General features: G+C 53.1%; 68 non-coding genes across 68 annotated transcripts; 40 read left to right on the top strand and 28 right to left on the bottom strand.

The window, feature by feature from the left end:
• Positions 1–343: 343 nt before the first annotated feature.
• Trnai-uau (transfer RNA isoleucine (anticodon UAU)) lies at positions 344–435 on the top strand. The gene is given in 2 exon segments: positions 344–381; positions 400–435. It is a non-coding gene; the product is annotated as a tRNA-Ile (tRNA).
• Positions 436–542: 107 nt separating this feature from the next.
• Trnad-guc (transfer RNA aspartic acid (anticodon GUC)) lies at positions 543–614 on the top strand. The gene has a single exon. It is a non-coding gene; the product is annotated as a tRNA-Asp (tRNA).
• Positions 615–721: 107 nt separating this feature from the next.
• On the top strand, positions 722–793 carry Trnad-guc (transfer RNA aspartic acid (anticodon GUC)). Its single transcript has one exon. It is a non-coding gene; the product is annotated as a tRNA-Asp (tRNA).
• Positions 794–1038: 245 nt separating this feature from the next.
• Positions 1039–1110, bottom strand: Trnam-cau (transfer RNA methionine (anticodon CAU)). Its single transcript has one exon. It is a non-coding gene; the product is annotated as a tRNA-Met (tRNA).
• Positions 1111–1397: 287 nt separating this feature from the next.
• Positions 1398–1470, bottom strand: Trnar-acg (transfer RNA arginine (anticodon ACG)). Its single transcript has one exon. It is a non-coding gene; the product is annotated as a tRNA-Arg (tRNA).
• Positions 1471–1848: 378 nt separating this feature from the next.
• Positions 1849–1940, top strand: Trnai-uau (transfer RNA isoleucine (anticodon UAU)). The gene is given in 2 exon segments: positions 1849–1886; positions 1905–1940. It is a non-coding gene; the product is annotated as a tRNA-Ile (tRNA).
• Positions 1941–2047: 107 nt separating this feature from the next.
• Trnad-guc (transfer RNA aspartic acid (anticodon GUC)) lies at positions 2048–2119 on the top strand. The gene has a single exon. It is a non-coding gene; the product is annotated as a tRNA-Asp (tRNA).
• Positions 2120–2226: 107 nt separating this feature from the next.
• Positions 2227–2298, top strand: Trnag-gcc (transfer RNA glycine (anticodon GCC)). The gene has a single exon. It is a non-coding gene; the product is annotated as a tRNA-Gly (tRNA).
• Positions 2299–2543: 245 nt separating this feature from the next.
• Positions 2544–2615, bottom strand: Trnam-cau (transfer RNA methionine (anticodon CAU)). Its single transcript has one exon. It is a non-coding gene; the product is annotated as a tRNA-Met (tRNA).
• Positions 2616–2902: 287 nt separating this feature from the next.
• On the bottom strand, positions 2903–2975 carry Trnar-acg (transfer RNA arginine (anticodon ACG)). Its single transcript has one exon. It is a non-coding gene; the product is annotated as a tRNA-Arg (tRNA).
• A 378-nt stretch (positions 2976–3353) lies between these two features.
• Positions 3354–3445, top strand: Trnai-uau (transfer RNA isoleucine (anticodon UAU)). Its single transcript is given in 2 exon segments — positions 3354–3391; positions 3410–3445. It is a non-coding gene; the product is annotated as a tRNA-Ile (tRNA).
• Positions 3446–3552: 107 nt separating this feature from the next.
• On the top strand, positions 3553–3624 carry Trnad-guc (transfer RNA aspartic acid (anticodon GUC)). Its single transcript has one exon. It is a non-coding gene; the product is annotated as a tRNA-Asp (tRNA).
• Positions 3625–3731: 107 nt separating this feature from the next.
• Positions 3732–3803, top strand: Trnad-guc (transfer RNA aspartic acid (anticodon GUC)). Its single transcript has one exon. It is a non-coding gene; the product is annotated as a tRNA-Asp (tRNA).
• A 245-nt stretch (positions 3804–4048) lies between these two features.
• On the bottom strand, positions 4049–4120 carry Trnam-cau (transfer RNA methionine (anticodon CAU)). The gene has a single exon. It is a non-coding gene; the product is annotated as a tRNA-Met (tRNA).
• A 287-nt stretch (positions 4121–4407) lies between these two features.
• Trnar-acg (transfer RNA arginine (anticodon ACG)) lies at positions 4408–4480 on the bottom strand. Its single transcript has one exon. It is a non-coding gene; the product is annotated as a tRNA-Arg (tRNA).
• A 378-nt stretch (positions 4481–4858) lies between these two features.
• Trnai-uau (transfer RNA isoleucine (anticodon UAU)) lies at positions 4859–4950 on the top strand. The gene is given in 2 exon segments: positions 4859–4896; positions 4915–4950. It is a non-coding gene; the product is annotated as a tRNA-Ile (tRNA).
• A 107-nt stretch (positions 4951–5057) lies between these two features.
• On the top strand, positions 5058–5129 carry Trnad-guc (transfer RNA aspartic acid (anticodon GUC)). The gene has a single exon. It is a non-coding gene; the product is annotated as a tRNA-Asp (tRNA).
• Positions 5130–5236: 107 nt separating this feature from the next.
• Positions 5237–5308, top strand: Trnag-gcc (transfer RNA glycine (anticodon GCC)). The gene has a single exon. It is a non-coding gene; the product is annotated as a tRNA-Gly (tRNA).
• A 245-nt stretch (positions 5309–5553) lies between these two features.
• Positions 5554–5625, bottom strand: Trnam-cau (transfer RNA methionine (anticodon CAU)). The gene has a single exon. It is a non-coding gene; the product is annotated as a tRNA-Met (tRNA).
• A 287-nt stretch (positions 5626–5912) lies between these two features.
• Positions 5913–5985, bottom strand: Trnar-acg (transfer RNA arginine (anticodon ACG)). The gene has a single exon. It is a non-coding gene; the product is annotated as a tRNA-Arg (tRNA).
• Positions 5986–6363: 378 nt separating this feature from the next.
• On the top strand, positions 6364–6455 carry Trnai-uau (transfer RNA isoleucine (anticodon UAU)). The gene is given in 2 exon segments: positions 6364–6401; positions 6420–6455. It is a non-coding gene; the product is annotated as a tRNA-Ile (tRNA).
• A 107-nt stretch (positions 6456–6562) lies between these two features.
• Positions 6563–6634, top strand: Trnad-guc (transfer RNA aspartic acid (anticodon GUC)). Its single transcript has one exon. It is a non-coding gene; the product is annotated as a tRNA-Asp (tRNA).
• A 107-nt stretch (positions 6635–6741) lies between these two features.
• Trnad-guc (transfer RNA aspartic acid (anticodon GUC)) lies at positions 6742–6813 on the top strand. Its single transcript has one exon. It is a non-coding gene; the product is annotated as a tRNA-Asp (tRNA).
• Positions 6814–7417: 604 nt separating this feature from the next.
• Trnar-acg (transfer RNA arginine (anticodon ACG)) lies at positions 7418–7490 on the bottom strand. The gene has a single exon. It is a non-coding gene; the product is annotated as a tRNA-Arg (tRNA).
• A 378-nt stretch (positions 7491–7868) lies between these two features.
• Trnai-uau (transfer RNA isoleucine (anticodon UAU)) lies at positions 7869–7960 on the top strand. The gene is given in 2 exon segments: positions 7869–7906; positions 7925–7960. It is a non-coding gene; the product is annotated as a tRNA-Ile (tRNA).
• A 107-nt stretch (positions 7961–8067) lies between these two features.
• On the top strand, positions 8068–8139 carry Trnad-guc (transfer RNA aspartic acid (anticodon GUC)). The gene has a single exon. It is a non-coding gene; the product is annotated as a tRNA-Asp (tRNA).
• A 107-nt stretch (positions 8140–8246) lies between these two features.
• On the top strand, positions 8247–8318 carry Trnad-guc (transfer RNA aspartic acid (anticodon GUC)). Its single transcript has one exon. It is a non-coding gene; the product is annotated as a tRNA-Asp (tRNA).
• Positions 8319–8922: 604 nt separating this feature from the next.
• On the bottom strand, positions 8923–8995 carry Trnar-acg (transfer RNA arginine (anticodon ACG)). Its single transcript has one exon. It is a non-coding gene; the product is annotated as a tRNA-Arg (tRNA).
• A 378-nt stretch (positions 8996–9373) lies between these two features.
• On the top strand, positions 9374–9465 carry Trnai-uau (transfer RNA isoleucine (anticodon UAU)). The gene is given in 2 exon segments: positions 9374–9411; positions 9430–9465. It is a non-coding gene; the product is annotated as a tRNA-Ile (tRNA).
• A 107-nt stretch (positions 9466–9572) lies between these two features.
• Trnad-guc (transfer RNA aspartic acid (anticodon GUC)) lies at positions 9573–9644 on the top strand. The gene has a single exon. It is a non-coding gene; the product is annotated as a tRNA-Asp (tRNA).
• Positions 9645–10068: 424 nt separating this feature from the next.
• Positions 10069–10140, bottom strand: Trnam-cau (transfer RNA methionine (anticodon CAU)). The gene has a single exon. It is a non-coding gene; the product is annotated as a tRNA-Met (tRNA).
• Positions 10141–10427: 287 nt separating this feature from the next.
• Trnar-acg (transfer RNA arginine (anticodon ACG)) lies at positions 10428–10500 on the bottom strand. Its single transcript has one exon. It is a non-coding gene; the product is annotated as a tRNA-Arg (tRNA).
• A 378-nt stretch (positions 10501–10878) lies between these two features.
• Positions 10879–10970, top strand: Trnai-uau (transfer RNA isoleucine (anticodon UAU)). The gene is given in 2 exon segments: positions 10879–10916; positions 10935–10970. It is a non-coding gene; the product is annotated as a tRNA-Ile (tRNA).
• Positions 10971–11077: 107 nt separating this feature from the next.
• Positions 11078–11149, top strand: Trnad-guc (transfer RNA aspartic acid (anticodon GUC)). Its single transcript has one exon. It is a non-coding gene; the product is annotated as a tRNA-Asp (tRNA).
• A 107-nt stretch (positions 11150–11256) lies between these two features.
• Positions 11257–11328, top strand: Trnad-guc (transfer RNA aspartic acid (anticodon GUC)). Its single transcript has one exon. It is a non-coding gene; the product is annotated as a tRNA-Asp (tRNA).
• Positions 11329–11932: 604 nt separating this feature from the next.
• On the bottom strand, positions 11933–12005 carry Trnar-acg (transfer RNA arginine (anticodon ACG)). Its single transcript has one exon. It is a non-coding gene; the product is annotated as a tRNA-Arg (tRNA).
• A 378-nt stretch (positions 12006–12383) lies between these two features.
• Trnai-uau (transfer RNA isoleucine (anticodon UAU)) lies at positions 12384–12475 on the top strand. Its single transcript is given in 2 exon segments — positions 12384–12421; positions 12440–12475. It is a non-coding gene; the product is annotated as a tRNA-Ile (tRNA).
• Positions 12476–12582: 107 nt separating this feature from the next.
• Trnad-guc (transfer RNA aspartic acid (anticodon GUC)) lies at positions 12583–12654 on the top strand. Its single transcript has one exon. It is a non-coding gene; the product is annotated as a tRNA-Asp (tRNA).
• A 424-nt stretch (positions 12655–13078) lies between these two features.
• Positions 13079–13150, bottom strand: Trnam-cau (transfer RNA methionine (anticodon CAU)). Its single transcript has one exon. It is a non-coding gene; the product is annotated as a tRNA-Met (tRNA).
• A 287-nt stretch (positions 13151–13437) lies between these two features.
• On the bottom strand, positions 13438–13510 carry Trnar-acg (transfer RNA arginine (anticodon ACG)). The gene has a single exon. It is a non-coding gene; the product is annotated as a tRNA-Arg (tRNA).
• A 378-nt stretch (positions 13511–13888) lies between these two features.
• Trnai-uau (transfer RNA isoleucine (anticodon UAU)) lies at positions 13889–13980 on the top strand. The gene is given in 2 exon segments: positions 13889–13926; positions 13945–13980. It is a non-coding gene; the product is annotated as a tRNA-Ile (tRNA).
• A 107-nt stretch (positions 13981–14087) lies between these two features.
• Trnad-guc (transfer RNA aspartic acid (anticodon GUC)) lies at positions 14088–14159 on the top strand. Its single transcript has one exon. It is a non-coding gene; the product is annotated as a tRNA-Asp (tRNA).
• A 424-nt stretch (positions 14160–14583) lies between these two features.
• Positions 14584–14655, bottom strand: Trnam-cau (transfer RNA methionine (anticodon CAU)). The gene has a single exon. It is a non-coding gene; the product is annotated as a tRNA-Met (tRNA).
• A 287-nt stretch (positions 14656–14942) lies between these two features.
• On the bottom strand, positions 14943–15015 carry Trnar-acg (transfer RNA arginine (anticodon ACG)). The gene has a single exon. It is a non-coding gene; the product is annotated as a tRNA-Arg (tRNA).
• Positions 15016–15393: 378 nt separating this feature from the next.
• Trnai-uau (transfer RNA isoleucine (anticodon UAU)) lies at positions 15394–15485 on the top strand. The gene is given in 2 exon segments: positions 15394–15431; positions 15450–15485. It is a non-coding gene; the product is annotated as a tRNA-Ile (tRNA).
• Positions 15486–15592: 107 nt separating this feature from the next.
• Positions 15593–15664, top strand: Trnad-guc (transfer RNA aspartic acid (anticodon GUC)). The gene has a single exon. It is a non-coding gene; the product is annotated as a tRNA-Asp (tRNA).
• A 424-nt stretch (positions 15665–16088) lies between these two features.
• Trnam-cau (transfer RNA methionine (anticodon CAU)) lies at positions 16089–16160 on the bottom strand. The gene has a single exon. It is a non-coding gene; the product is annotated as a tRNA-Met (tRNA).
• Positions 16161–16447: 287 nt separating this feature from the next.
• Positions 16448–16520, bottom strand: Trnar-acg (transfer RNA arginine (anticodon ACG)). The gene has a single exon. It is a non-coding gene; the product is annotated as a tRNA-Arg (tRNA).
• A 378-nt stretch (positions 16521–16898) lies between these two features.
• On the top strand, positions 16899–16990 carry Trnai-uau (transfer RNA isoleucine (anticodon UAU)). The gene is given in 2 exon segments: positions 16899–16936; positions 16955–16990. It is a non-coding gene; the product is annotated as a tRNA-Ile (tRNA).
• A 107-nt stretch (positions 16991–17097) lies between these two features.
• Positions 17098–17169, top strand: Trnad-guc (transfer RNA aspartic acid (anticodon GUC)). Its single transcript has one exon. It is a non-coding gene; the product is annotated as a tRNA-Asp (tRNA).
• A 424-nt stretch (positions 17170–17593) lies between these two features.
• Positions 17594–17665, bottom strand: Trnam-cau (transfer RNA methionine (anticodon CAU)). The gene has a single exon. It is a non-coding gene; the product is annotated as a tRNA-Met (tRNA).
• Positions 17666–17952: 287 nt separating this feature from the next.
• On the bottom strand, positions 17953–18025 carry Trnar-acg (transfer RNA arginine (anticodon ACG)). Its single transcript has one exon. It is a non-coding gene; the product is annotated as a tRNA-Arg (tRNA).
• Positions 18026–18403: 378 nt separating this feature from the next.
• On the top strand, positions 18404–18495 carry Trnai-uau (transfer RNA isoleucine (anticodon UAU)). The gene is given in 2 exon segments: positions 18404–18441; positions 18460–18495. It is a non-coding gene; the product is annotated as a tRNA-Ile (tRNA).
• A 107-nt stretch (positions 18496–18602) lies between these two features.
• On the top strand, positions 18603–18674 carry Trnad-guc (transfer RNA aspartic acid (anticodon GUC)). The gene has a single exon. It is a non-coding gene; the product is annotated as a tRNA-Asp (tRNA).
• Positions 18675–19097: 423 nt separating this feature from the next.
• Positions 19098–19169, bottom strand: Trnam-cau (transfer RNA methionine (anticodon CAU)). Its single transcript has one exon. It is a non-coding gene; the product is annotated as a tRNA-Met (tRNA).
• A 287-nt stretch (positions 19170–19456) lies between these two features.
• Trnar-acg (transfer RNA arginine (anticodon ACG)) lies at positions 19457–19529 on the bottom strand. The gene has a single exon. It is a non-coding gene; the product is annotated as a tRNA-Arg (tRNA).
• A 378-nt stretch (positions 19530–19907) lies between these two features.
• On the top strand, positions 19908–19999 carry Trnai-uau (transfer RNA isoleucine (anticodon UAU)). Its single transcript is given in 2 exon segments — positions 19908–19945; positions 19964–19999. It is a non-coding gene; the product is annotated as a tRNA-Ile (tRNA).
• A 107-nt stretch (positions 20000–20106) lies between these two features.
• Positions 20107–20178, top strand: Trnad-guc (transfer RNA aspartic acid (anticodon GUC)). The gene has a single exon. It is a non-coding gene; the product is annotated as a tRNA-Asp (tRNA).
• Positions 20179–20285: 107 nt separating this feature from the next.
• On the top strand, positions 20286–20357 carry Trnad-guc (transfer RNA aspartic acid (anticodon GUC)). Its single transcript has one exon. It is a non-coding gene; the product is annotated as a tRNA-Asp (tRNA).
• Positions 20358–20602: 245 nt separating this feature from the next.
• Positions 20603–20674, bottom strand: Trnam-cau (transfer RNA methionine (anticodon CAU)). Its single transcript has one exon. It is a non-coding gene; the product is annotated as a tRNA-Met (tRNA).
• Positions 20675–20961: 287 nt separating this feature from the next.
• Positions 20962–21034, bottom strand: Trnar-acg (transfer RNA arginine (anticodon ACG)). The gene has a single exon. It is a non-coding gene; the product is annotated as a tRNA-Arg (tRNA).
• A 378-nt stretch (positions 21035–21412) lies between these two features.
• Positions 21413–21504, top strand: Trnai-uau (transfer RNA isoleucine (anticodon UAU)). The gene is given in 2 exon segments: positions 21413–21450; positions 21469–21504. It is a non-coding gene; the product is annotated as a tRNA-Ile (tRNA).
• Positions 21505–21611: 107 nt separating this feature from the next.
• Positions 21612–21683, top strand: Trnad-guc (transfer RNA aspartic acid (anticodon GUC)). The gene has a single exon. It is a non-coding gene; the product is annotated as a tRNA-Asp (tRNA).
• A 424-nt stretch (positions 21684–22107) lies between these two features.
• Trnam-cau (transfer RNA methionine (anticodon CAU)) lies at positions 22108–22179 on the bottom strand. Its single transcript has one exon. It is a non-coding gene; the product is annotated as a tRNA-Met (tRNA).
• A 287-nt stretch (positions 22180–22466) lies between these two features.
• On the bottom strand, positions 22467–22539 carry Trnar-acg (transfer RNA arginine (anticodon ACG)). The gene has a single exon. It is a non-coding gene; the product is annotated as a tRNA-Arg (tRNA).
• Positions 22540–22917: 378 nt separating this feature from the next.
• Positions 22918–23009, top strand: Trnai-uau (transfer RNA isoleucine (anticodon UAU)). The gene is given in 2 exon segments: positions 22918–22955; positions 22974–23009. It is a non-coding gene; the product is annotated as a tRNA-Ile (tRNA).
• Positions 23010–23116: 107 nt separating this feature from the next.
• On the top strand, positions 23117–23188 carry Trnad-guc (transfer RNA aspartic acid (anticodon GUC)). Its single transcript has one exon. It is a non-coding gene; the product is annotated as a tRNA-Asp (tRNA).
• Positions 23189–23612: 424 nt separating this feature from the next.
• On the bottom strand, positions 23613–23684 carry Trnam-cau (transfer RNA methionine (anticodon CAU)). The gene has a single exon. It is a non-coding gene; the product is annotated as a tRNA-Met (tRNA).
• Positions 23685–23734: the final 50 nt, after the last annotated feature.

The raw sequence follows: 23734 nt of genomic DNA, 5'->3' as shown, positions 1-23734 counted from the left end.
TCGCTAAGAAACGTGTTCTTCATGGCTGAGCAAGCTCCCAAGGAAGGTACCTCTCGTCCAGCTGCGTGGCCGCAGTGCGCCTGCAGAGCTTAGAGCTTGCCACGCATCTGCTCTCGCTGTTCGACAGGTAGCAGAAGGCAAGGCGCGCGTTTTCCCGCGTTTTCTCGACGACCAGAGCCGGTTGATGTGCATGTAAGCTTAGCATATGAAACAAGAATAGCACGAAGCATTGGTAGTCAGGTGCCAAAGTCGCAGTATGGCATCAGGTGGCGATCGTATGTTTCTGTGGCCACCACTGGTTTGCAGCAAAGTGAATACCGCTAACTGAGAGCACTGTGTTGTAGCCCCAGTGGCGCAATTGGTTAGCGCACGGTACTTATAAGGCAGTAGCCGTGAGCAATGCCGGGGTTGTGAGTTCGAGCCTCACCTGGGGCATACTTTTAATTCTTAGCAGCTGTCTCTGACAGCAACAGGAGGCTAGGTTTGAGATGTATCAGCTATTTGAGTAACATAATTGTGCATTCGAGACGCTAGCTGCGTCTTCCTCGGTAGTATAGTGGTTAGTACCCCCGCCTGTCACGCGGGAGACCGGGGTTCGATTCCCCGCCGGGGAGGCACATCCGATTTTTAATTGCTGCTCTATCACTCGCCGAACTTAGTGTAGGACGTTTGCGGCTACTAGCACCATATCTCTCGCACACAGGCATGTGTGTACAGCGCATCCTCGGTAGTATAGTGGTTAGTATCCCCGCCTGTCACGCGGGAGACCGGGTTTCGATTCCCCGCCGGGGAGATGCGATTTTTATCTCACAAACCTGTTCGAGTGTTGCGCGTATGGGGGTCGTAAGAGCATTAACTTTGCGATCGTGGAGTGTAGTTGGTGCGAAATCTTAAAAAATGCTACATCTTAGGAAGTGGTTCTCGCATTCTTCACACTTCAGAATTACGGGGTTTGCTGTTAACGCTGAATCAAAGCACCCCAGCCGACGCTGTGGGCGTAATAATCGAGCTCGACACAGTCCGCAAAAGAAATAATTTTAGCAGAGCGTGGTTTCGATCCACGGACCTCTGGGTTATGGGCCCAGCACGCTTCCACTGCGCCACTCTGCTGGCTGGGGTTGCGCCGGCTCTGCGCCACGTGACGTGGGACACTTGGAAAGTGTTGTCTGCGTCGCTTTCACACGCCTGTATTTAATTGCGTATCATCTCCTACAGCTCTCAGCTTGACTTGTCTCGACTTTGCTCGACTGACGCTACGCTGACGCTTGCAGGCAGCGATATTTACCACGATCGACTCGACATGCAGCTGCGAGATGCACAGGAGCAACAAAGCACTCCACGATGCGGCGACATACGAAATCCACTGGCCAGCTACGCGTCGGCAACTAACAAAATGCCGACCCTGCCAGGATTCGAACCTGGAATCTTCTGATCCGTAGTCAGACGCGTTATCCGTTGCGCCACAGGGCCAGTGGCAGCATTTCTTTCTACGAGACAAGTGCAATTCGCTAAGAAACGTGTTCTCCATGGCTGAGCAAGCTCCCAAGGAAGGTACCTCTCGTCCAGCTGCGTGGCCGCAGTGCGCCTGCAGAGCTTAGAGCTTGCCACGCATCTGCTCTCGCTGTTCGACAGGTAGCAGAAGGCAAGGCGCGCGTTTTCCCGCGTTTTCTCGACGACCAGAGCCGGTTGATGTGCATGTAAGCGTAGCATATGAAACAAGAATAGCACGAAGCATTGGTAGTCAGGTGCCAAAGTCGCAGTATGGCATCAGGTGGCGATCGTATGTTTCTGTGGCCACCACTGGTTTGCAGCAAAGTGAATACCGCTAACTGAGAGCACTGTGTTGTAGCCCCAGTGGCGCAATTGGTTAGCGCACGGTACTTATAAGGCAGTAGCCGTGAGCAATGCCGGGGTTGTGAGTTCGAGCCTCACCTGGGGCATACTTTTAATTCTTAGCAGCTGTCTCTGACAGCAACAGGAGGCTAGGTTTGAGATGTATCAGCTATTTGAGTAACATAATTGTGCATTCGAGACGCTAGCTGCGTCTTCCTCGGTAGTATAGTGGTTAGTACCCCCGCCTGTCACGCGGGAGACCGGGGTTCGATTCCCCGCCGGGGAGGCACATCCGATTTTTAATTGCTGCTCTATCACTCGCCGAACTTAGTGTAGGACGTTTGCGGCTACTAGCACCATATCTCTCGCACACAGGCATGTGTGTACAGCGCATCCTCGGTAGTATAGTGGTTAGTATCCCCGCCTGCCACGCGGGAGACCGGGTTTCGATTCCCCGCCGGGGAGATGCGATTTTTATCTCACAAACCTGTTCGAGTGTTGCGCGTATGGGGGTCGTAAGAGCATTAACTTTGCGATCGTGGAGTGTAGTTGGTGCGAAATCTTAAAAAATGCTACATCTTAGGAAGTGGTTCTCGCATTCTTCACACTTCAGAATTACGGGGTTTGCTGTTAACGCTGAATCAAAGCACCCCAGCCGACGCTGTGGGCGTAATAATCGAGCTCGACACAGTCCGCAAAAGAAATAATTTTAGCAGAGCGTGGTTTCGATCCACGGACCTCTGGGTTATGGGCCCAGCACGCTTCCACTGCGCCACTCTGCTGGCTGGGGTTGCGCCGGCTCTGCGCCACGTGACGTGGGACACTTGGAAAGTGTTGTCTGCGTCGCTTTCACACGCCTGTATTTAATTGCGTATCATCTCCTACAGCTCTCAGCTTGACTTGTCTCGACTTTGCTCGACTGACGCTACGCTGACGCTTGCAGGCAGCGATATTTACCACGATCGACTCGACATGCAGCTGCGAGATGCACAGGAGCAACAAAGCACTCCACGATGCGGCGACATACGAAATCCACTGGCCAGCTACGCGTCGGCAACTAACAAAATGCCGACCCTGCCAGGATTCGAACCTGGAATCTTCTGATCCGTAGTCAGACGCGTTATCCGTTGCGCCACAGGGCCAGTGGCAGCATTTCTTTCTACGAGACAAGTGCAATTCGCTAAGAAACGTGTTCTCCATGGCTGAGCAAGCTCCCAAGGAAGGTACCTCTCGTCCAGCTGCGTGGCCGCAGTGCGCCTGCAGAGCTTAGAGCTTGCCACGCATCTGCTCTCGCTGTTCGACAGGTAGCAGAAGGCAAGGCGCGCGTTTTCCCGCGTTTTCTCGACGACCAGAGCCGGTTGATGTGCATGTAAGCTTAGCATATGAAACAAGAATAGCACGAAGCATTGGTAGTCAGGTGCCAAAGTCGCAGTATGGCATCAGGTGGCGATCGTATGTTTCTGTGGCCACCACTGGTTTGCAGCAAAGTGAATACCGCTAACTGAGAGCACTGTGTTGTAGCCCCAGTGGCGCAATTGGTTAGCGCACGGTACTTATAAGGCAGTAGCCGTGAGCAATGCCGGGGTTGTGAGTTCGAGCCTCACCTGGGGCATACTTTTAATTCTTAGCAGCTGTCTCTGACAGCAACAGGAGGCTAGGTTTGAGATGTATCAGCTATTTGAGTAACATAATTGTGCATTCGAGACGCTAGCTGCGTCTTCCTCGGTAGTATAGTGGTTAGTACCCCCGCCTGTCACGCGGGAGACCGGGGTTCGATTCCCCGCCGGGGAGGCACATCCGATTTTTAATTGCTGCTCTATCACTCGCCGAACTTAGTGTAGGACGTTTGCGGCTACTAGCACCATATCTCTCGCACACAGGCATGTGTGTACAGCGCATCCTCGGTAGTATAGTGGTTAGTATCCCCGCCTGTCACGCGGGAGACCGGGTTTCGATTCCCCGCCGGGGAGATGCGATTTTTATCTCACAAACCTGTTCGAGTGTTGCGCGTATGGGGGTCGTAAGAGCATTAACTTTGCGATCGTGGAGTGTAGTTGGTGCGAAATCTTAAAAAATGCTACATCTTAGGAAGTGGTTCTCGCATTCTTCACACTTCAGAATTACGGGGTTTGCTGTTAACGCTGAATCAAAGCACCCCAGCCGACGCTGTGGGCGTAATAATCGAGCTCGACACAGTCCGCAAAAGAAATAATTTTAGCAGAGCGTGGTTTCGATCCACGGACCTCTGGGTTATGGACCCAGCACGCTTCCACTGCGCCACTCTGCTGGCTGGGGTTGCGCCGGCTCTGCGCCACGTGACGTGGGACACTTGGAAAGTGTTGTCTGCGTCGCTTTCACACGCCTGTATTTAATTGCGTATCATCTCCTACAGCTCTCAGCTTGACTTGTCTCGACTTTGCTCGACTGACGCTACGCTGACGCTTGCAGGCAGCGATATTTACCACGATCGACTCGACATGCAGCTGCGAGATGCACAGGAGCAACAAAGCACTCCACGATGCGGCGACATACGAAATCCACTGGCCAGCTACGCGTCGGCAACTAACAAAATGCCGACCCTGCCAGGATTCGAACCTGGAATCTTCTGATCCGTAGTCAGACGCGTTATCCGTTGCGCCACAGGGCCAGTGGCAGCATTTCTTTCTACGAGACAAGTGCAATTCGCTAAGAAACGTGTTCTCCATGGCTGAGCAAGCTCCCAAGGAAGGTACCTCTCGTCCAGCTGCGTGGCCGCAGTGCGCCTGCAGAGCTTAGAGCTTGCCACGCATCTGCTCTCGCTGTTCGACAGGTAGCAGAAGGCAAGGCGCGCGTTTTCCCGCGTTTTCTCGACGACCAGAGCCGGTTGATGTGCATGTAAGCGTAGCATATGAAACAAGAATAGCACGAAGCATTGGTAGTCAGGTGCCAAAGTCGCAGTATGGCATCAGGTGGCGATCGTATGTTTCTGTGGCCACCACTGGTTTGCAGCAAAGTGAATACCGCTAACTGAGAGCACTGTGTTGTAGCCCCAGTGGCGCAATTGGTTAGCGCACGGTACTTATAAGGCAGTAGCCGTGAGCAATGCCGGGGTTGTGAGTTCGAGCCTCACCTGGGGCATACTTTTAATTCTTAGCAGCTGTCTCTGACAGCAACAGGAGGCTAGGTTTGAGATGTATCAGCTATTTGAGTAACATAATTGTGCATTCGAGACGCTAGCTGCGTCTTCCTCGGTAGTATAGTGGTTAGTACCCCCGCCTGTCACGCGGGAGACCGGGGTTCGATTCCCCGCCGGGGAGGCACATCCGATTTTTAATTGCTGCTCTATCACTCGCCGAACTTAGTGTAGGACGTTTGCGGCTACTAGCACCATATCTCTCGCACACAGGCATGTGTGTACAGCGCATCCTCGGTAGTATAGTGGTTAGTATCCCCGCCTGCCACGCGGGAGACCGGGTTTCGATTCCCCGCCGGGGAGATGCGATTTTTATCTCACAAACCTGTTCGAGTGTTGCGCGTATGGGGGTCGTAAGAGCATTAACTTTGCGATCGTGGAGTGTAGTTGGTGCGAAATCTTAAAAAATGCTACATCTTAGGAAGTGGTTCTCGCATTCTTCACACTTCAGAATTACGGGGTTTGCTGTTAACGCTGAATCAAAGCACCCCAGCCGACGCTGTGGGCGTAATAATCGAGCTCGACACAGTCCGCAAAAGAAATAATTTTAGCAGAGCGTGGTTTCGATCCACGGACCTCTGGGTTATGGGCCCAGCACGCTTCCACTGCGCCACTCTGCTGGCTGGGGTTGCGCCGGCTCTGCGCCACGTGACGTGGGACACTTGGAAAGTGTTGTCTGCGTCGCTTTCACACGCCTGTATTTAATTGCGTATCATCTCCTACAGCTCTCAGCTTGACTTGTCTCGACTTTGCTCGACTGACGCTACGCTGACGCTTGCAGGCAGCGATATTTACCACGATCGACTCGACATGCAGCTGCGAGATGCACAGGAGCAACAAAGCACTCCACGATGCGGCGACATACGAAATCCACTGGCCAGCTACGCGTCGGCAACTAACAAAATGCCGACCCTGCCAGGATTCGAACCTGGAATCTTCTGATCCGTAGTCAGACGCGTTATCCGTTGCGCCACAGGGCCAGTGGCAGCATTTCTTTCTACGAGACAAGTGCAATTCGCTAAGAAACGTGTTCTCCATGGCTGAGCAAGCTCCCAAGGAAGGTACCTCTCGTCCAGCTGCGTGGCCGCAGTGCGCCTGCAGAGCTTAGAGCTTGCCACGCATCTGCTCTCGCTGTTCGACAGGTAGCAGAAGGCAAGGCGCGCGTTTTCCCGCGTTTTCTCGACGACCAGAGCCGGTTGATGTGCATGTAAGCGTAGCATATGAAACAAGAATAGCACGAAGCATTGGTAGTCAGGTGCCAAAGTCGCAGTATGGCATCAGGTGGCGATCGTATGTTTCTGTGGCCACCACTGGTTTGCAGCAAAGTGAATACCGCTAACTGAGAGCACTGTGTTGTAGCCCCAGTGGCGCAATTGGTTAGCGCACGGTACTTATAAGGCAGTAGCCGTGAGCAATGCCGGGGTTGTGAGTTCGAGCCTCACCTGGGGCATACTTTTAATTCTTAGCAGCTGTCTCTGACAGCAACAGGAGGCTAGGTTTGAGATGTATCAGCTATTTGAGTAACATAATTGTGCATTCGAGACGCTAGCTGCGTCTTCCTCGGTAGTATAGTGGTTAGTACCCCCGCCTGTCACGCGGGAGACCGGGGTTCGATTCCCCGCCGGGGAGGCACATCCGATTTTTAATTGCTGCTCTATCACTCGCCGAACTTAGTGTAGGACGTTTGCGGCTACTAGCACCATATCTCTCGCACACAGGCATGTGTGTACAGCGCATCCTCGGTAGTATAGTGGTTAGTATCCCCGCCTGTCACGCGGGAGACCGGGGTTCGATTCCCCGCCGGGGAGATGCGATTTTTATCTCACAAACCTGTTCGAGTGTTGCGCGTATGGGGGTCGTAAGAGCATTAACTTTGCGATCGTGGAGTGTAGTTGGTGCGAAATCTTAAAAAATGCTACATCTTAGGAAGTGGTTCTCGCATTCTTCACACTTCAGAATTACGGGGTTTGCTGTTAACGCTGAATCAAAGCACCCCAGCCGACGCTGTGGGCGTAATAATCGAGCTCGACACAGTCCGCAAAAGAAATAATTTTAGCAGAGCGTGGTTTCGATCCACGGACCTCTGTGTTATGGACCCAGCACGCTTCCACTGCGCCACTCTGCTGGCTGGGGTTGTGCCGGCTCTGCGCCACGTGACGTGGGACACTTGGAAAGTGTTGTCTGCGTCGCTTTCACACGCCTGTATTTAATTGCGTATCATCTCCTACAGCTCTCAGCTTGACTTGTCTCGACTTTGCTCGACTGACGCTACGCTGACGCTTGCAGGCAGCGATATTTACCACGATCGACTCGACATGCAGCTGCGAGATGCACAGGAGCAACAAAGCACTCCACGATGCGGCGACATACGAAATCCACTGGCCAGCTACGCGTCGGCAACTAACAAAATGCCGACCCTGCCAGGATTCGAACCTGGAATCTTCTGATCCGTAGTCAGACGCGTTATCCGTTGCGCCACAGGGCCAGTGGCAGCATTTCTTTCTACGAGACAAGTGCAATTCGCTAAGAAACGTGTTCTCCATGGCTGAGCAAGCTCCCAAGGAAGGTACCTCTCGTCCAGCTGCGTGGCCGCAGTGCGCCTGCAGAGCTTAGAGCTTGCCACGCATCTGCTCTCGCTGTTCGACAGGTAGCAGAAGGCAAGGCGCGCGTTTTCCCGCGTTTTCTCGACGACCAGAGCCGGTTGATGTGCATGTAAGCGTAGCATATGAAACAAGAATAGCACGAAGCATTGGTAGTCAGGTGCCAAAGTCGCAGTATGGCATCAGGTGGCGATCGTATGTTTCTGTGGCCACCACTGGTTTGCAGCAAAGTGAATACCGCTAACTGAGAGCACTGTGTTGTAGCCCCAGTGGCGCAATTGGTTAGCGCACGGTACTTATAAGGCAGTAGCCGTGAGCAATGCCGGGGTTGTGAGTTCGAGCCTCACCTGGGGCATACTTTTAATTCTTAGCAGCTGTCTCTGTCAGCAACAGGAGGCTAGGTTTGAGATGTATCAGCTATTTGAGTAACATAATTGTGCATTCGAGACGCTAGCTGCGTCTTCCTCGGTAGTATAGTGGTTAGTACCCCCGCCTGTCACGCGGGAGACCGGGGTTCGATTCCCCGCCGGGGAGGCACATCCGATTTTTAATTGCTGCTCTATCACTCGCCGAACTTAGTGTAGGACGTTTGCGGCTACTAGCACCATATCTCTCGCACACAGGCATGTGTGTACAGCGCATCCTCGGTAGTATAGTGGTTAGTATCCCCGCCTGTCACGCGGGAGACCGGGGTTCGATTCCCCGTCGGGGAGATGCGATTTTTATCTCACAAACCTGTTCGAGTGTTGCGCGTATGGGGGTCGTAAGAGCATTAACTTTGCGATCGTGGAGTGTAGTTGGTGCGAAATCTTAAAAAATGCTACATCTTAGGAAGTGGTTCTCGCATTCTTCACACTTCAGAATTACGGGGTTTGCTGTTAACGCTGAATCAAAGCACCCCAGCCGACGCTGTGGGCGTAATAATCGAGCTCGACACAGTCCGCAAAAGAAATAATTTTAGCAGAGCGTGGTTTCGATCCACGGACCTCTGTGTTATGGACCCAGCACGCTTCCACTGCGCCACTCTGCTGGCTGGGGTTGTGCCGGCTCTGCGCCACGTGACGTGGGACACTTGGAAAGTGTTGTCTGCGTCGCTTTCACACGCCTGTATTTAATTGCGTATCATCTCCTACAGCTCTCAGCTTGACTTGTCTCGACTTTGCTCGACTGACGCTACGCTGACGCTTGCAGGCAGCGATATTTACCACGATCGACTCGACATGCAGCTGCGAGATGCACAGGAGCAACAAAGCACTCCACGATGCGGCGACATACGAAATCCACTGGCCAGCTACGCGTCGGCAACTAACAAAATGCCGACCCTGCCAGGATTCGAACCTGGAATCTTCTGATCCGTAGTCAGACGCGTTATCCGTTGCGCCACAGGGCCAGTGGCAGCATTTCTTTCTACGAGACAAGTGCAATTCGCTAAGAAACGTGTTCTCCATGGCTGAGCAAGCTCCCAAGGAAGGTACCTCTCGTCCAGCTGCGTGGCCGCAGTGCGCCTGCAGAGCTTAGAGCTTGCCACGCATCTGCTCTCGCTGTTCGACAGGTAGCAGAAGGCAAGGCGCGCGTTTTCCCGCGTTTTCTCGACGACCAGAGCCGGTTGATGTGCATGTAAGCGTAGCATATGAAACAAGAATAGCACGAAGCATTGGTAGTCAGGTGCCAAAGTCGCAGTATGGCATCAGGTGGCGATCGTATGTTTCTGTGGCCACCACTGGTTTGCAGCAAAGTGAATACCGCTAACTGAGAGCACTGTGTTGTAGCCCCAGTGGCGCAATTGGTTAGCGCACGGTACTTATAAGGCAGTAGCCGTGAGCAATGCCGGGGTTGTGAGTTCGAGCCTCACCTGGGGCATACTTTTAATTCTTAGCAGCTGTCTCTGACAGCAACAGGAGGCTAGGTTTGAGATGTATCAGCTATTTGAGTAACATAATTGTGCATTCGAGACGCTAGCTGCGTCTTCCTCGGTAGTATAGTGGTTAGTACCCCCGCCTGTCACGCGGGAGACCGGGGTTCGATTCCCCGCCGGGGAGGCACATCCGATTTTTAATTGCTGCTCTATCACTCGCCGAACTTAGTGTAGGACGTTTGCGGCTACTAGCACCATATCTCTCGCACACAGGGATGTGTGTACAGCGCATCCTCGGTAGGATAGTGGTTAGTATCCCCGCCTGTCACGCTGGAGACCGGGGTTCGATTCCCCGCCGTGGAGGTGCGTTTTTTATCTCACAAACCTGTTCGAGTGTTGCGCGTATGGGGGTCGTAAGAGCATTAACTTTGCGATCGTGGAGTGTAGTTGGTGCGAAATCTTAAAAAATGCTACATCTTAGGAAGTGGTTCTCGCATTCTTCACACTTCAGAATTACGGGGTTTGCTGTTAACGCTGAATCAAAGCACCCCAGCCGACGCTGTGGGCGTAATAATCGAGCTCGACACAGTCCGCAAAAGAAATAATTTTAGCAGAGCGTGGTTTCGATCCACGGACCTCTGGGTTATGGACCCAGCACGCTTCCACTGCGCCACTCTGCTGGCTGGGGTTGCGCCGGCTCTGCGCCACGTGACGTGGGACACTTGGAAAGTGTTGTCTGCGTCGCTTTCACACGCCTGTATTTAATTGCGTATCATCTCCTACAGCTCTCAGCTTGACTTGTCTCGACTTTGCTCGACTGACGCTACGCTGACGCTTGCAGGCAGCGATATTTACCACGATCGACTCGACATGCAGCTGCGAGATGCACAGGAGCAACAAAGCACTCCACGATGCGGCGACATACGAAATCCACTGGCCAGCTACGCGTCGGCAACTAACAAAATGCCGACCCTGCCAGGATTCGAACCTGGAATCTTCTGATCCGTAGTCAGACGCGTTATCCGTTGCGCCACAGGGCCAGTGGCAGCATTTCTTTCTACGAGACAAGTGCAATTCGCTAAGAAACGTGTTCTCCATGGCTGAGCAAGCTCCCAAGGAAGGTACCTCTCGTCCAGCTGCGTGGCCGCAGTGCGCCTGCAGAGCTTAGAGCTTGCCACGCATCTGCTCTCGCTGTTCGACAGGTAGCAGAAGGCAAGGCGCGCGTTTTCCCGCGTTTTCTCGACGACCAGAGCCGGTTGATGTGCATGTAAGCGTAGCATATGAAACAAGAATAGCACGAAGCATTGGTAGTCAGGTGCCAAAGTCGCAGTATGGCATCAGGTGGCGATCGTATGTTTCTGTGGCCACCACTGGTTTGCAGCAAAGTGAATACCGCTAACTGAGAGCACTGTGTTGTAGCCCCAGTGGCGCAATTGGTTAGCGCACGGTACTTATAAGGCAGTAGCCGTGAGCAATGCCGGGGTTGTGAGTTCGAGCCTCACCTGGGGCATACTTTTAATTCTTAGCAGCTGTCTCTGTCAGCAACAGGAGGCTAGGTTTGAGATGTATCAGCTATTTGAGTAACATAATTGTGCATTCGAGACGCTAGCTGCGTCTTCCTCGGTAGTATAGTGGTTAGTACCCCCGCCTGTCACGCGGGAGACCGGGGTTCGATTCCCCGCCGGGGAGGCACATCCGATTTTTAATTGCTGCTCTATCACTCGCCGAACTTAGTGTAGGACGTTTGCGGCTACTAGCACCATATCTCTCGCACACAGGCATGTGTGTACAGCGCATCCTCGGTAGTATAGTGGTTAGTATCCCCGCCTGTCACGCGGGAGACCGGGGTTCGATTCCCCGTCGGGGAGATGCGATTTTTATCTCACAAACCTGTTCGAGTGTTGCGCGTATGGGGGTCGTAAGAGCATTAACTTTGCGATCGTGGAGTGTAGTTGGTGCGAAATCTTAAAAAATGCTACATCTTAGGAAGTGGTTCTCGCATTCTTCACACTTCAGAATTACGGGGTTTGCTGTTAACGCTGAATCAAAGCACCCCAGCCGACGCTGTGGGCGTAATAATCGAGCTCGACACAGTCCGCAAAAGAAATAATTTTAGCAGAGCGTGGTTTCGATCCACGGACCTCTGTGTTATGGACCCAGCACGCTTCCACTGCGCCACTCTGCTGGCTGGGGTTGTGCCGGCTCTGCGCCACGTGACGTGGGACACTTGGAAAGTGTTGTCTGCGTCGCTTTCACACGCCTGTATTTAATTGCGTATCATCTCCTACAGCTCTCAGCTTGACTTGTCTCGACTTTGCTCGACTGACGCTACGCTGACGCTTGCAGGCAGCGATATTTACCACGATCGACTCGACATGCAGCTGCGAGATGCACAGGAGCAACAAAGCACTCCACGATGCGGCGACATACGAAATCCACTGGCCAGCTACGCGTCGGCAACTAACAAAATGCCGACCCTGCCAGGATTCGAACCTGGAATCTTCTGATCCGTAGTCAGACGCGTTATCCGTTGCGCCACAGGGCCAGTGGCAGCATTTCTTTCTACGAGACAAGTGCAATTCGCTAAGAAACGTGTTCTCCATGGCTGAGCAAGCTCCCAAGGAAGGTACCTCTCGTCCAGCTGCGTGGCCGCAGTGCGCCTGCAGAGCTTAGAGCTTGCCACGCATCTGCTCTCGCTGTTCGACAGGTAGCAGAAGGCAAGGCGCGCGTTTTCCCGCGTTTTCTCGACGACCAGAGCCGGTTGATGTGCATGTAAGCGTAGCATATGAAACAAGAATAGCACGAAGCATTGGTAGTCAGGTGCCAAAGTCGCAGTATGGCATCAGGTGGCGATCGTATGTTTCTGTGGCCACCACTGGTTTGCAGCAAAGTGAATACCGCTAACTGAGAGCACTGTGTTGTAGCCCCAGTGGCGCAATTGGTTAGCGCACGGTACTTATAAGGCAGTAGCCGTGAGCAATGCCGGGGTTGTGAGTTCGAGCCTCACCTGGGGCATACTTTTAATTCTTAGCAGCTGTCTCTGACAGCAACAGGAGGCTAGGTTTGAGATGTATCAGCTATTTGAGTAACATAATTGTGCATTCGAGACGCTAGCTGCGTCTTCCTCGGTAGTATAGTGGTTAGTACCCCCGCCTGTCACGCGGGAGACCGGGGTTCGATTCCCCGCCGGGGAGGCACATCCGATTTTTAATTGCTGCTCTATCACTCGCCGAACTTAGTGTAGGACGTTTGCGGCTACTAGCACCATATCTCTCGCACACAGGGATGTGTGTACAGCGCATCCTCGGTAGGATAGTGGTTAGTATCCCCGCCTGTCACGCTGGAGACCGGGGTTCGATTCCCCGCCGTGGAGGTGCGTTTTTTATCTCACAAACCTGTTCGAGTGTTGCGCGTATGGGGGTCGTAAGAGCATTAACTTTGCGATCGTGGAGTGTAGTTGGTGCGAAATCTTAAAAAATGCTACATCTTAGGAAGTGGTTCTCGCATTCTTCACACTTCAGAATTACGGGGTTTGCTGTTAACGCTGAATCAAAGCACCCCAGCCGACGCTGTGGGCGTAATAATCGAGCTCGACACAGTCCGCAAAAGAAATAATTTTAGCAGAGCGTGGTTTCGATCCACGGACCTCTGGGTTATGGACCCAGCACGCTTCCACTGCGCCACTCTGCTGGCTGGGGTTGCGCCGGCTCTGCGCCACGTGACGTGGGACACTTGGAAAGTGTTGTCTGCGTCGCTTTCACACGCCTGTATTTAATTGCGTATCATCTCCTACAGCTCTCAGCTTGACTTGTCTCGACTTTGCTCGACTGACGCTACGCTGACGCTTGCAGGCAGCGATATTTACCACGATCGACTCGACATGCAGCTGCGAGATGCACAGGAGCAACAAAGCACTCCACGATGCGGCGACATACGAAATCCACTGGCCAGCTACGCGTCGGCAACTAACAAAATGCCGACCCTGCCAGGATTCGAACCTGGAATCTTCTGATCCGTAGTCAGACGCGTTATCCGTTGCGCCACAGGGCCAGTGGCAGCATTTCTTTCTACGAGACAAGTGCAATTCGCTAAGAAACGTGTTCTCCATGGCTGAGCAAGCTCCCAAGGAAGGTACCTCTCGTCCAGCTGCGTGGCCGCAGTGCGCCTGCAGAGCTTAGAGCTTGCCACGCATCTGCTCTCGCTGTTCGACAGGTAGCAGAAGGCAAGGCGCGCGTTTTCCCGCGTTTTCTCGACGACCAGAGCCGGTTGATGTGCATGTAAGCGTAGCATATGAAACAAGAATAGCACGAAGCATTGGTAGTCAGGTGCCAAAGTCGCAGTATGGCATCAGGTGGCGATCGTATGTTTCTGTGGCCACCACTGGTTTGCAGCAAAGTGAATACCGCTAACTGAGAGCACTGTGTTGTAGCCCCAGTGGCGCAATTGGTTAGCGCACGGTACTTATAAGGCAGTAGCCGTGAGCAATGCCGGGGTTGTGAGTTCGAGCCTCACCTGGGGCATACTTTTAATTCTTAGCAGCTGTCTCTGACAGCAACAGGAGGCTAGGTTTGAGATGTATCAGCTATTTGAGTAACATAATTGTGCATTCGAGACGCTAGCTGCGTCTTCCTCGGTAGTATAGTGGTTAGTACCCCCGCCTGTCACGCGGGAGACCGGGGTTCGATTCCCCGCCGGGGAGGCACATCCGATTTTTAATTGCTGCTCTATCACTCGCCGAACTTAGTGTAGGACGTTTGCGGCTACTAGCACCATATCTCTCGCACACAGGGATGTGTGTACAGCGCATCCTCGGTAGGATAGTGGTTAGTATCCCCGCCTGTCACGCTGGAGACCGGGGTTCGATTCCCCGCCGTGGAGGTGCGTTTTTTATCTCACAAACCTGTTCGAGTGTTGCGCGTATGGGGGTCGTAAGAGCATTAACTTTGCGATCGTGGAGTGTAGTTGGTGCGAAATCTTAAAAAATGCTACATCTTAGGAAGTGGTTCTCGCATTCTTCACACTTCAGAATTACGGGGTTTGCTGTTAACGCTGAATCAAAGCACCCCAGCCGACGCTGTGGGCGTAATAATCGAGCTCGACACAGTCCGCAAAAGAAATAATTTTAGCAGAGCGTGGTTTCGATCCACGGACCTCTGGGTTATGGGCCCAGCACGCTTCCACTGCGCCACTCTGCTGGCTGGGGTTGCGCCGGCTCTGCGCCACGTGACGTGGGACACTTGGAAAGTGTTGTCTGCGTCGCTTTCACACGCCTGTATTTAATTGCGTATCATCTCCTACAGCTCTCAGCTTGACTTGTCTCGACTTTGCTCGACTGACGCTACGCTGACGCTTGCAGGCAGCGATATTTACCACGATCGACTCGACATGCAGCTGCGAGATGCACAGGAGCAACAAAGCACTCCACGATGCGGCGACATACGAAATCCACTGGCCAGCTACGCGTCGGCAACTAACAAAATGCCGACCCTGCCAGGATTCGAACCTGGAATCTTCTGATCCGTAGTCAGACGCGTTATCCGTTGCGCCACAGGGCCAGTGGCAGCATTTCTTTCTACGAGACAAGTGCAATTCGCTAAGAAACGTGTTCTCCATGGCTGAGCAAGCTCCCAAGGAAGGTACCTCTCGTCCAGCTGCGTGGCCGCAGTGCGCCTGCAGAGCTTAGAGCTTGCCACGCATCTGCTCTCGCTGTTCGACAGGTAGCAGAAGGCAAGGCGCGCGTTTTCCCGCGTTTTCTCGACGACCAGAGCCGGTTGATGTGCATGTAAGCGTAGCATATGAAACAAGAATAGCACGAAGCATTGGTAGTCAGGTGCCAAAGTCGCAGTATGGCATCAGGTGGCGATCGTATGTTTCTGTGGCCACCACTGGTTTGCAGCAAAGTGAATACCGCTAACTGAGAGCACTGTGTTGTAGCCCCAGTGGCGCAATTGGTTAGCGCACGGTACTTATAAGGCAGTAGCCGTGAGCAATGCCGGGGTTGTGAGTTCGAGCCTCACCTGGGGCATACTTTTAATTCTTAGCAGCTGTCTCTGACAGCAACAGGAGGCTAGGTTTGAGATGTATCAGCTATTTGAGTAACATAATTGTGCATTCGAGACGCTAGCTGCGTCTTCCTCGGTAGTATAGTGGTTAGTACCCCCGCCTGTCACGCGGGAGACCGGGGTTCGATTCCCCGCCGGGGAGGCACATCCGATTTTTAATTGCTGCTCTATCACTCGCCGAACTTAGTGTAGGACGTTTGCGGCTACTAGCACCATATCTCTCGCACACAGGGATGTGTGTACAGCGCATCCTCGGTAGGATAGTGGTTAGTATCCCCGCCTGTCACGCTGGAGACCGGGGTTCGATTCCCCGCCGTGGAGGTGCGTTTTTTATCTCACAAACCTGTTCGAGTGTTGCGCGTATGGGGGTCGTAAGAGCATTAACTTTGCGATCGTGGAGTGTAGTTGGTGCGAAATCTTAAAAAATGCTACATCTTAGGAAGTGGTTCTCGCATTCTTCACACTTCAGAATTACGGGGTTTGCTGTTAACGCTGAATCAAAGCACCCCAGCCGACGCTGTGGGCGTAATAATCGAGCTCGACACAGTCCGCAAAAGAAATAATTTTAGCAGAGCGTGGTTTCGATCCACGGACCTCTGGGTTATGGGCCCAGCACGCTTCCACTGCGCCACTCTGCTGGCTGGGGTTGCGCCGGCTCTGCGCCACGTGACGTGGGACACTTGGAAAGTGTTGTCTGCGTCGCTTTCACACGCCTGTATTTAATTGCGTATCATCTCCTACAGCTCTCAGCTTGACTTGTCTCGACTTTGCTCGACTGACGCTACGCTGACGCTTGCAGGCAGCGATATTTACCACGATCGACTCGACATGCAGCTGCGAGATGCACAGGAGCAACAAAGCACTCCACGATGCGGCGACATACGAAATCCACTGGCCAGCTACGCGTCGGCAACTAACAAAATGCCGACCCTGCCAGGATTCGAACCTGGAATCTTCTGATCCGTAGTCAGACGCGTTATCCGTTGCGCCACAGGGCCAGTGGCAGCATTTCTTTCTACGAGACAAGTGCAATTCGCTAAGAAACGTGTTCTCCATGGCTGAGCAAGCTCCCAAGGAAGGTACCTCTCGTCCAGCTGCGTGGCCGCAGTGCGCCTGCAGAGCTTAGAGCTTGCCACGCATCTGCTCTCGCTGTTCGACAGGTAGCAGAAGGCAAGGCGCGCGTTTTCCCGCGTTTTCTCGACGACCAGAGCCGGTTGATGTGCATGTAAGCGTAGCATATGAAACAAGAATAGCACGAAGCATTGGTAGTCAGGTGCCAAAGTCGCAGTATGGCATCAGGTGGCGATCGTATGTTTCTGTGGCCACCACTGGTTTGCAGCAAAGTGAATACCGCTAACTGAGAGCACTGTGTTGTAGCCCCAGTGGCGCAATTGGTTAGCGCACGGTACTTATAAGGCAGTAGCCGTGAGCAATGCCGGGGTTGTGAGTTCGAGCCTCACCTGGGGCATACTTTTAATTCTTAGCAGCTGTCTCTGACAGCAACAGGAGGCTAGGTTTGAGATGTATCAGCTATTTGAGTAACATAATTGTGCATTCGAGACGCTAGCTGCGTCTTCCTCGGTAGTATAGTGGTTAGTACCCCCGCCTGTCACGCGGGAGACCGGGGTTCGATTCCCCGCCGGGGAGGCACATCCGATTTTTAATTGCTGCTCTATCACTCGCCGAACTTAGTGTAGGACGTTTGCGGCTACTAGCACCATATCTCTCGCACACAGGGATGTGTGTACAGCGCATCCTCGGTAGGATAGTGGTTAGTATCCCCGCCTGTCACGCTGGAGACCGGGGTTCGATTCCCCGCCGTGGAGGTGCGTTTTTTATCTCACAAACCTGTTCGAGTGTTGCGCGTATGGGGGTCGTAAGAGCATTAACTTTGCGATCGTGGAGTGTAGTTGGTGCGAAATCTTAAAAAATGCTACATCTTAGGAAGTGGTTCTCGCATTCTTCACACTTCAGAATTACGGGGTTTGCTGTTAACGCTGAATCAAAGCACCCCAGCCGACGCTGTGGGCGTAATAATCGAGCTCGACACAGTCCGCAAAAGAAATAATTTTAGCAGAGCGTGGTTTCGATCCACGGACCTCTGGGTTATGGGCCCAGCACGCTTCCACTGCGCCACTCTGCTGGCTGGGGTTGCGCCGGCTCTGCGCCACGTGACGTGGGACACTTGGAAAGTGTTGTCTGCGTCGCTTTCACACGCCTGTATTTAATTGCGTATCATCTCCTACAGCTCTCAGCTTGACTTGTCTCGACTTTGCTCGACTGACGCTACGCTGACGCTTGCAGGCAGCGATATTTACCACGATCGACTCGACATGCAGCTGCGAGATGCACAGGAGCAACAAAGCACTCCACGATGCGGCGACATACGAAATCCACTGGCCAGCTACGCGTCGGCAACTAACAAAATGCCGACACTGCCAGGATTCGAACCTGGAATCTTCTGATCCGTAGTCAGACGCGTTATCCGTTGCGCCACAGGGCCAGTGGCAGCATTTCTTTCTACGAGACAAGTGCAATTCGCTAAGAAACGTGTTCTCCATGGCTGAGCAAGCTCCCAAGGAAGGTACCTCTCGTCCAGCTGCGTGGCCGCAGTGCGCCTGCAGAGCTTAGAGCTTGCCACGCATCTGCTCTCGCTGTTCGACAGGTAGCAGAAGGCAAGGCGCGCGTTTTCCCGCGTTTTCTCGACGACCAGAGCCGGTTGATGTGCATGTAAGCGTAGCATATGAAACAAGAATAGCACGAAGCATTGGTAGTCAGGTGCCAAAGTCGCAGTATGGCATCAGGTGGCGATCGTATGTTTCTGTGGCCACCACTGGTTTGCAGCAAAGTGAATACCGCTAACTGAGAGCACTGTGTTGTAGCCCCAGTGGCGCAATTGGTTAGCGCACGGTACTTATAAGGCAGTAGCCGTGAGCAATGCCGGGGTTGTGAGTTCGAGCCTCACCTGGGGCATACTTTTAATCCTTAGCAGCTGTCTCTGACAGCAACAGGAGGCTAGGTTTGAGATGTATCAGCTATTTGAGTAACATAATTGTGCATTCGAGACGCTAGCTGCGTCTTCCTCGGTAGTATAGTGGTTAGTACCCCCGCCTGTCACGCGGGAGACCGGGGTTCGATTCCCCGCCGGGGAGGCACATCCGATTTTTAATTGCTGCTCTATCACTCGCCGAACTTAGTGTAGGACGTTTGCGGCTACTAGCACCATATCTCTCGCACACAGGGATGTGTGTACAGCGCATCCTCGGTAGGATAGTGGTTAGTATCCCCGCCTGTCACGCTGGAGACCGGGTTCGATTCCCCGCCGTGGAGGTGCGTTTTTTATCTCACAAACCTGTTCGAGTGTTGCGCGTATGGGGGTCGTAAGAGCATTAACTTTGCGATCGTGGAGTGTAGTTGGTGCGAAATCTTAAAAAATGCTACATCTTAGGAAGTGGTTCTCGCATTCTTCACACTTCAGAATTACGGGGTTTGCTGTTAACGCTGAATCAAAGCACCCCAGCCGACGCTGTGGGCGTAATAATCGAGCTCGACACAGTCCGCAAAAGAAATAATTTTAGCAGAGCGTGGTTTCGATCCACGGACCTCTGGGTTATGGACCCAGCACGCTTCCACTGCGCCACTCTGCTGGCTGGGGTTGCGCCGGCTCTGCGCCACGTGACGTGGGACACTTGGAAAGTGTTGTCTGCGTCGCTTTCACACGCCTGTATTTAATTGCGTATCATCTCCTACAGCTCTCAGCTTGACTTGTCTCGACTTTGCTCGACTGACGCTACGCTGACGCTTGCAGGCAGCGATATTTACCACGATCGACTCGACATGCAGCTGCGAGATGCACAGGAGCAACAAAGCACTCCACGATGCGGCGACATACGAAATCCACTGGCCAGCTACGCGTCGGCAACTAACAAAATGCCGACCCTGCCAGGATTCGAACCTGGAATCTTCTGATCCGTAGTCAGACGCGTTATCCGTTGCGCCACAGGGCCAGTGGCAGCATTTCTTTCTACGAGACAAGTGCAATTCGCTAAGAAACGTGTTCTCCATGGCTGAGCAAGCTCCCAAGGAAGGTACCTCTCGTCCAGCTGCGTGGCCGCAGTGCGCCTGCAGAGCTTAGAGCTTGCCACGCATCTGCTCTCGCTGTTCGACAGGTAGCAGAAGGCAAGGCGCGCGTTTTCCCGCGTTTTCTCGACGACCAGAGCCGGTTGATGTGCACGTAAGCGTAGCATATGAAACAAGAATAGCACGAAGCATTGGTAGTCAGGTGCCAAAGTCGCAGTATGGCATCAGGTGGCGATCGTATGTTTCTGTGGCCACCACTGGTTTGCAGCAAAGTGAACACCGCTAACTGAGAGCACTGTGTTGCAGCCCCAGTGGCGCAATTGGTTAGCGCACGGTACTTATAAGGCAGTAGCCGTGAGCAATGCCGGGGTTGTGAGTTCGAGCCTCACCTGGGGCATACTTTTAATTCTTAGCAGCTGTCTCTGACAGCAACAGGAGGCTAGGTTTGAGATGTATCAGCTATTTGAGTAACATAATTGTGCATTCGAGACGCTAGATGCGTCTTCCTCGGTAGTATAGTGGTTAGTATCCCCGCCTGTCACGCGGGAGACCGGGGTTCGATTCCCCGCCGGGGAGGCACATCCGATTTTTAATTGCTGCTCTATCACTCGCCGAACTTAGTGTAGGACGTTTGCGGCTACTAGCACCATATCTCTCACACACAGGCATGTGTGTACAGCGCATCCTCGGTAGTATAGTGGTTAGTATCCCCGCCTGTCACGCGGGAGACCGGGGTTCGATTCCCCGCCGGGGAGATGCGATTTTTATCTCACAAACCTGTTCGAGTGTTGCGCGTATGGGGGTCGTAAGAGCATTAACTTTGCGATCGTGGAGTGTAGTTGGTGCGAAATCTTAAAAAATGCTACATCTTAGGAAGTGGTTCTCGCATTCTTCACACTTCAGAATTACGGGGTTTGCTGTTAACGCTGAATCAAAGCACCCCAGCCGACGCTGTGGGCGTAATAATCGAGCTCGACACAGTCCGCAAAAGAAATAATTTTAGCAGAGCGTGGTTTCGATCCACGGACCTCTGGGTTATGGGCCCAGCACGCTTCCACTGCGCCACTCTGCTGGCTGGGGTTGCGCCGGCTCTGCGCCACGTGACGTGGGACACTGGGAAAGTGTTGTCTGCGTCGCTTTCACACGCCTGTATTTAATTGCGTATCATCTCCTACAGCTCTCAGCTTGACTTGTCTCGACTTTGCTCGACTGACGCTACGCTGACGCTTGCAGGCAGCGATATTTACCACGATCGACTCGACATGCAGCTGCGAGATGCACAGGAGCAACAAAGCACTCCACGATGCGGCGACATACGAAATCCACTGGCCAGCTACGCGTCGGCAACTAACAAAATGCCGACCCTGCCAGGATTCGAACCTGGAATCTTCTGATCCGTAGTCAGACGCGTTATCCGTTGCGCCACAGGGCCAGTGGCAGCATTTCTTTCTACGAGACAAGTGCAATTCGCTAAGAAACGTGTTCTCCATGGCTGAGCAAGCTCCCAAGGAAGGTACCTCTCGTCCAGCTGCGTGGCCGCAGTGCGCCTGCAGAGCTTAGAGCTTGCCACGCATCTGCTCTCGCTGTTCGACAGGTAGCAGAAGGCAAGGCGCGCGTTTTCCCGCGTTTTCTCGACGACCAGAGCCGGTTGATGTGCATGTAAGCGTAGCATATGAAACAAGAATAGCACGAAGCATTGGTAGTCAGGTGCCAAAGTCGCAGTATGGCATCAGGTGGCGATCGTATGTTTCTGTGGCCACCACTGGTTTGCAGCAAAGTGAATACCGCTAACTGAGAGCACTGTGTTGTAGCCCCAGTGGCGCAATTGGTTAGCGCACGGTACTTATAAGGCAGTAGCCGTGAGCAATGCCGGGGTTGTGAGTTCGAGCCTCACCTGGGGCATACTTTTAATTCTTAGCAGCTGTCTCTGACAGCAACAGGAGGCTAGGTTTGAGATGTATCAGCTATTTGAGTAACATAATTGTGCATTCGAGACGCTAGCTGCGTCTTCCTCGGTAGTATAGTGGTTAGTACCCCCGCCTGTCACGCGGGAGACCGGGGTTCGATTCCCCGCCGGGGAGGCACATCCGACTTTTAATTGCTGCTCTATCACTCGCCGAACTTAGTGTAGGACGTTTGCGGCTACTAGCACCATATCTCTCGCACACAGGGATGTGTGTACAGCGCATCCTCGGTAGGATAGTGGTTAGTATCCCCGCCTGTCACGCTGGAGACCGGGGTTCGATTCCCCGCCGTGGAGGTGCGTTTTTTATCTCACAAACCTGTTCGAGTGTTGCGCGTATGGGGGTCGTAAGAGCATTAACTTTGCGATCGTGGAGTGTAGTTGGTGCGAAATCTTAAAAAATGCTACATCTTAGGAAGTGGTTCTCGCATTCTTCACACTTCAGAATTACGGGGTTTGCTGTTAACGCTGAATCAAAGCACCCCAGCCGACGCTGTGGGCGTAATAATCGAGCTCGACACAGTCCGCAAAAGAAATAATTTTAGCAGAGCGTGGTTTCGATCCACGGACCTCTGGGTTATGGACCCAGCACGCTTCCACTGCGCCACTCTGCTGGCTGGGGTTGCGCCGGCTCTGCGCCACGTGACGTGGGACACTTGGAAAGTGTTGTCTGCGTCGCTTTCACACGCCTGTATTTAATTGCGTATCATCTCCTACAGCTCTCAGCTTGACTTGTCTCGACTTTGCTCGACTGACGCTACGCTGACGCTTGCAGGCAGCGATATTTACCACGATCGACTCGACATGCAGCTGCGAGATGCACAGGAGCAACAAAGCACTCCACGATGCGGCGACATACGAAATCCACTGGCCAGCTACGCGTCGGCAACTAACAAAATGCCGACACTGCCAGGATTCGAACCTGGAATCTTCTGATCCGTAGTCAGACGCGTTATCCGTTGCGCCACAGGGCCAGTGGCAGCATTTCTTTCTACGAGACAAGTGCAATTCGCTAAGAAACGTGTTCTCCATGGCTGAGCAAGCTCCCAAGGAAGGTACCTCTCGTCCAGCTGCGTGGCCGCAGTGCGCCTGCAGAGCTTAGAGCTTGCCACGCATCTGCTCTCGCTGTTCGACAGGTAGCAGAAGGCAAGGCGCGCGTTTTCCCGCGTTTTCTCGACGACCAGAGCCGGTTGATGTGCATGTAAGCGTAGCATATGAAACAAGAATAGCACGAAGCATTGGTAGTCAGGTGCCAAAGTCGCAGTATGGCATCAGGTGGCGATCGTATGTTTCTGTGGCCACCACTGGTTTGCAGCAAAGTGAATACCGCTAACTGAGAGCACTGTGTTGTAGCCCCAGTGGCGCAATTGGTTAGCGCACGGTACTTATAAGGCAGTAGCCGTGAGCAATGCCGGGGTTGTGAGTTCGAGCCTCACCTGGGGCATACTTTTAATTCTTAGCAGCTGTCTCTGACAGCAACAGGAGGCTAGGTTTGAGATGTATCAGCTATTTGAGTAACATAATTGTGCATTCGAGACGCTAGCTGCGTCTTCCTCGGTAGTATAGTGGTTAGTACCCCCGCCTGTCACGCGGGAGACCGGGGTTCGATTCCCCGCCGGGGAGGCACATCCGATTTTTAATTGCTGCTCTATCACTCGCCGAACTTAGTGTAGGACGTTTGCGGCTACTAGCACCATATCTCTCGCACACAGGGATGTGTGTACAGCGCATCCTCGGTAGGATAGTGGTTAGTATCCCCGCCTGTCACGCTGGAGACCGGGGTTCGATTCCCCGCCGTGGAGGTGCGTTTTTTATCTCACAAACCTGTTCGAGTGTTGCGCGTATGGGGGTCGTAAGAGCATTAACTTTGCGATCGTGGAGTGTAGTTGGTGCGAAATCTTAAAAAATGCTACATCTTAGGAAGTGGTTCTCGCATTCTTCACACTTCAGAATTACGGGGTTTGCTGTTAACGCTGAATCAAAGCACCCCAGCCGACGCTGTGGGCGTAATAATCGAGCTCGACACAGTCCGCAAAAGAAATAATTTTAGCAGAGCGTGGTTTCGATCCACGGACCTCTGGGTTATGGACCCAGCACGCTTCCACTGCGCCACTCTGCTGGCTGGGGTTGCGCCGGCTCTGCGCCACGTGACGTGGGACACTTGGAAAG

This window comes from Schistocerca serialis, chromosome 9, assembly GCF_023864345.2.
Source record: "Schistocerca serialis cubense isolate TAMUIC-IGC-003099 chromosome 9, iqSchSeri2.2, whole genome shotgun sequence".
Taxonomy (NCBI): domain Eukaryota; kingdom Metazoa; phylum Arthropoda; class Insecta; order Orthoptera; family Acrididae; genus Schistocerca; species Schistocerca serialis.
The sequence above is the reverse complement of the archived record's forward strand: the minus strand, read 5'-3'. Positions and strand labels throughout refer to the sequence as shown.